Source organism: Coptis chinensis, chromosome 6, assembly GCF_015680905.1.
Source record: "Coptis chinensis isolate HL-2020 chromosome 6, ASM1568090v1, whole genome shotgun sequence".
Classification (NCBI taxonomy): domain Eukaryota; kingdom Viridiplantae; phylum Streptophyta; class Magnoliopsida; order Ranunculales; family Ranunculaceae; genus Coptis; species Coptis chinensis.
Window position 1 is genome coordinate 71,543,779 of NC_141461.1, and position 5,465 is coordinate 71,549,243.

The 5,465-nt window shown below is 38.2% G+C and overlaps 1 pseudogene; it reads left to right on the forward strand.

Annotated features, from left to right (window-relative positions):
- Positions 1-1,322: 1,322 nt before the first annotated feature.
- Positions 1,323-1,417, forward strand: LOC147494283 (small nucleolar RNA R71; annotated as a pseudogene).
- Positions 1,418-5,465: the final 4,048 nt, after the last annotated feature.

Sequence of the window (5,465 nt, forward strand, 5' to 3'; positions counted from 1 at the left end):
AACTTAGCATGGTGTGGTACCTTTTTAATAGCTTCGAGGAAGGGAAGGTTTATAGTTAGATTCTTGAAAACGTCCCTAATCTCCTCATAATTTGTATCCCTAGTTAACATGGCTAATTTTTGTGGAAACGGTGGTTTCTGTCTATATTTAGCAATGGTATTACCTGGATGTTTAACCGTGGCTTCCTGTTTCTTAGGTTGTGTTGTAACTGGTACCTCTACAGTGGTAGGCTCTTCAGTTTCTATTTCGGTATCTAGTAATATAGCAGGTGTAAGGGCTACCGTGGGGTAACTATAGGCATAATTACTTTGTTATCAACCACTCTGCGAGAGAGTGGTGATGGCCTTTAGCTCACCTACATTTTCATATTCATTCATTACTAGTATTATCGGTTACCTCAAAGGCTGTATTTGTTGTTTTAAAGATTAGGTATTTCGTGACTGAAACACACCTTTGGGTTGGGCTTTATCTTGGGCCAACTGTTTTGTTAAATTATTAACGGATTGTAGAAGCTGTTGGTTAGATTGAGCCATGGTTTGGAAAAGTTTTTGGCTCACTTGTATGAAGGTGTCAAGACGATCCGGTTGTGTTGGTGTAGTAGTCACGAGTGGTGTGGACCGAACTATTTCACGGAATTATTTATGGGTGGATTTTGATAGTTATTATTTACCTAACGATACCTCTATTAGCATTATAATTATTATAACTACTTTGACTTTGTGCTTGACCTTGTCGAGGTTGCGCTTTGTTGTTATAATTATTAAAATTACCCCCCACTCGCCCTTGTCGTGGTGGAGCTTGGTTAAAACTTTGTGTTGGCCTAACATATTGATTATTGTACCACGGAGGTGTGGCGTGTTGGTTATTTCTCCAACCGAAGTTGGGATTTTGTCTCCAAGTGGCGTTAGGTTCACTATTAATGGAACAAGCCCGTTCATAGGCTATAGGGACGCGATGGGAGTCGGGATGCTCGGGGCTCCAACAGAAACTACATGGATTTGAATTTACATTCATGACGGGGATAGGCTTTTGTTGAACGTAAATGGCTTCTACCTTTTTAGTGAGTGATTCGATTAGAGTTTTAAGCTCGAATCGTGTTTAATTTCAAACATACCGCGCCTTAATCAGATTAGAAGAACTAGCGGAGCGGTGGATATCATCACTACCCCCGGTTGTTATTTAAACTTTAGTTTGATCCTCTAAAATTTATAAGCCTCCGAGGCTCCTTTGCTTAAGAAACTACCCCATTCATTATGTCTAGGACTTCTTTATGGTGGTGTAGAAGTCCTTTGAAAAAGGCACGAACTAACGTGTCTTTCGCTAAATTATGATGTGGGCACTCTATAAGGAGATCGGTGAAACGATTCCAAGCCTCTGAAAATGATTCATGAGGATTTTGTCGAAAAGAAATGAATCTTGGAAAGCATCTCATCCGTCTTTAGGGGGTGGGTAAAAATGTTCCATAAACAAATTGAACAAGTTTAGCCCACGAGTCCACGTAATTAGGTGTTTGGGCGCTTAACCAAGACGTCCGCCTTTATCGGCTAAGGTGAAAGGGAATACCTTGAGTTTAATTTATTCCGCACCAACCGTAGGATGGTGGAATGTTGTTAGGACTTGTTCAATCCTACGCATGTGCTGATAAGGTTTTTCATGGTCTAATCCATGAAAAACGGGTAACAAATTAAAAATATTTGGGGGGATTCGGAAATCCCCCACTAGGTCTGCTAGAACGATGCAAGATTTGGGGCTATCGCTCAAGGCTTTGTAGAAGTCAGAGAGAGGAGTCTTTTCTTCGTCGGGCATTGTATCAGGTGATGTGTGTGAAATAGTAGCTAGAGGTGTAGTGGGTGGTATACTAGATAGACTTGTTTGTTGACGTTGTTGTGTAATTACGTTCGCTGTTTTTGTTCAGCCAGACCTTAATCTCATACAAGGCTAAAACCAAACTTAGCTAAACACATCAACACTCCAAACAATTCGATATACTAGTATAAACCTCTAACGAGAGAGATCGCGAGGTGTGGAAGAAAGGAATACCTGATTAAGGCGTCCTTGCTTCGCTTTATGAATAGCATCTTGCTTACGCTGCGTGTTCGGTGTATATAACAAGATAGAACACCAAAAAATTTGAAAAATCAAAGTTCGAAATCAAAACCTGCGAGAATTCGGAAAAATTAACAAAGTGGCGGCCAGCCCAAGATAGAGGCGCTGGTCACTCGGGTAATTTTCAAATTACAGTGTTTTTAGGGCTGGTCGCTCCACATCCACATGGGGCGGTCGCTAACATGTTCCGGTATAGATAGGGCTGGTCGCGAAGATAGGGCGCCGTCGCTACTAATGTAATTTCTCGCTGAAATTTTCAACGATGAAACGGAAAGCCACAGTATGAATCAAACAAGGGTGGGTGGGTTTAATGGGACTTTAAAAAAAGTACTTACACTATGAAAACAATGCGAAAGTGAAACTAAGATGGCAGCGGCGCCATTTGATAAAACGTAAAAAATTGAACAGTTTACCTATGAAATAAAGCGATGAAACTCTAAACGTAAGTAAAATTAAACGATATTTTAAGTGCCTATGTTTATCAAAGAATTCTACTCTCAATCCTATGAGATATAGTGGAGTAGAGTGATTCGTTCCACTCCTAGTCCTTCCGCATGTTAATGTTCACTAAGTATAAGTATTCTAACTCTAAAGTCTAATGAGAGATTTACGAAGTGGCAACTAAACTACGATGCAACTACCCACAAGATGCAACTAGTCGATTATTAGAACAACTATGGGAATGCTACGTTGATTCGATGATAAGGTGGGGGATTGATTCCACCTCAACTCGACTTAATCCTATTAACGACGAATCGTCGTAATCCGAATTGAACTGCTTCGCAGAACAATATGGTTATTCCTAATCCCTAATTACACATGGCATTCCTACCAATTCATAACTAGCATCTGAACGATTAAACCCATTCTCATGGTGAACTAATCGCTTCTAGAGTGGAAAGGAAATTGTGACGACTCTACGATAATCGGAATCAAGCTTTCATCAAGGCTTCTCAACCCCCTCTAATGGAGGTTTAGTCGAGAATCATTACGCAATCATTTCCGATGAAATTAAAACTAAACATAATATAAGGAATTGCAATTTACTAATCTAATTTAAACAATAATTAAAATCTAATTAATAACTAAGAATTGAATAACAAGTAATAAATGAAATTAGATCTAACACAAATGTAAATGACAAGAATCGAAATTGACAAACTAGCTATTTTATTTATCAAACTAATTAAGAACAATGATTCTAAGAATTTAATCTAAAACAAGAATTGGATTTGAAATTAAACTTAATTAAAAACAATTAAATAAAAACTAGATCTATAAGCTATTTTAATGGCTACTTTTTACTCTAACCTATCTACCATTAACTATCTACCAAAAAATCTACCATTAACAAAGAGTTAAGCTTTGGTTTTTATACTTTCAGATCCAAAAATCGTGCATGGGCTTGGAGCCATGTTTTGGGCAAGAGAATCAGGCCCAAAACCCAATTCTTTCAGTCCAAAAAGGCCTCTTCAGCTGCAGTTGGCTTCAATAGACTTTTCGTCCACTTTTGCTCCTCTGATTGGATCAAGGCTTAGACCATTGGAAAGCTCTTTCCGAGACGGTCGTTTTGACATAAAGTAGGCCCCATTCCGAGGTCTAAGTCCAAAGATATAGCCTTCGGAAGTTCTGCTGACTTTGTGTGCTGTTTCTGCCCGCGTCGACTTTACAGCTTTTGACCGGGCTTTAGAAAGGCTTTGTCTTCTTGAATCTTGGCCTTTAATCACGGAACTCCTTAGTAACCGACCTTTGCTTCTTTATCTCGCTAAAGTGGCACATTTCTGCACCTAATGGACTTTGAAACCTGAAATGCATAAAAACACGTAATCAGTGTTAACTCTTAATTATTACTCACATAATTGGTCTAAAAGTATGTCTGTTACAAGGTTAAAACTACAGTTTTGAGCTCTTATCAATAGTCAAGGTGGCAGTGATACTGTGGCATCTTGTGGAATTGTAGCAGTCAGAAACATAACCGCAGAGAATGATGAAAAGCCTCCAGATTCTCCATTTCTCCTTGAGCCATACTTCTCTTTTCTACAACATCAATGAGATTAGAACTCAGTCTAATTAAACTCCCCAAAAATAACCTAAACCAGCAATATTGAACTTTGAAAATAAAAAGGGAGAAAGAAGTTATAAAAAAAAACACCGGTCTATCATTATGTTGTTTCCTATCTAGAGCCTAGAAGGCAACATTAGATACTATCCAATGGACATAATGATGCAATAGAACACAACCCTCGACACAGTTCTACTTAACAACACTTGATAAAACTCTAACAAGGCTGCCATATCTAAACCACTCTTAACAAATCCAGACATCAATGAAGTCCATGACACAACATCTGGGACCAATATAGAATCAAATATTCGACGCGCAGATAAAATATCATTAGAACTAGTGAACAAATGAATCAAAGAGTTTTGAATAAAGCTATACTTACAATCGACAAATTACGTATTATTTTTCTCCAGACAATTTCTCGAGTCATGGTTAGCAATCTGTCCACATCTGTGACACTTTCTTCCTAAATTGTTTAGGGCTATCTCTTTGGGGGATTTCCATCTATCCGCTTTCTTCTTCCCCCTCCCTTTTGTTTGAGAAATGTTGGGATTCAAAATCAATAGCTGAAATAAAGACCGAATTAAAATAAATATTTATATCAAATTAAACACTGAATTAAACACTAAATTTATATCAAATTACACATTCAAATAAAAAAAACCTGTGATGTATTAACCGAAGGTATCGAAGGCTCTCAGAATCGAGGGCTCTCGAACTTCTGCGTCTCCTTCAGTAGGAAGTCTCATTAAACTTTGAAATTTCAATAGCCATTTCACCAATCTTTTCAATAAAATATGAATAACCCTCAAAAGTATGTGACGCATCATAAGCCACTTGAGAAGCAACCTTGATAGAATGAGCCACTCTCAAAGGTTCATTTGAGACATTCCCACCACAAATCCAAATTATCAAACTCCATTTCTATAAGTGTTAGCCTTTTGCATCCACCGCGTCAATCTAAAATGGTTTGGAATCTCTTCAATCTCGTAGCGCATAAAAACCTTTAAGATATGACCACAAAGCAAACCCATAAACTGAAAGTACTTGCATTTGCAGTCTCCTTCTAAGGTTCCTCTATCGAAACTCACTCTCCAAACAGAATTCTTCAAATGTCTCTCCATTTCACCATGTAGCTTCGGTTCCATACATCATCAATGTTTCCCTATTAATGTTGTACTCCATCTTTGCCTTTTCTAGTTGCTCTTTAAATTTATTGAATATTAAGATCGTATAGACCTTCGCGGCATGCATAAGGAGGAAAGCATCGTTAGGCACAATCCGTGAACTATGC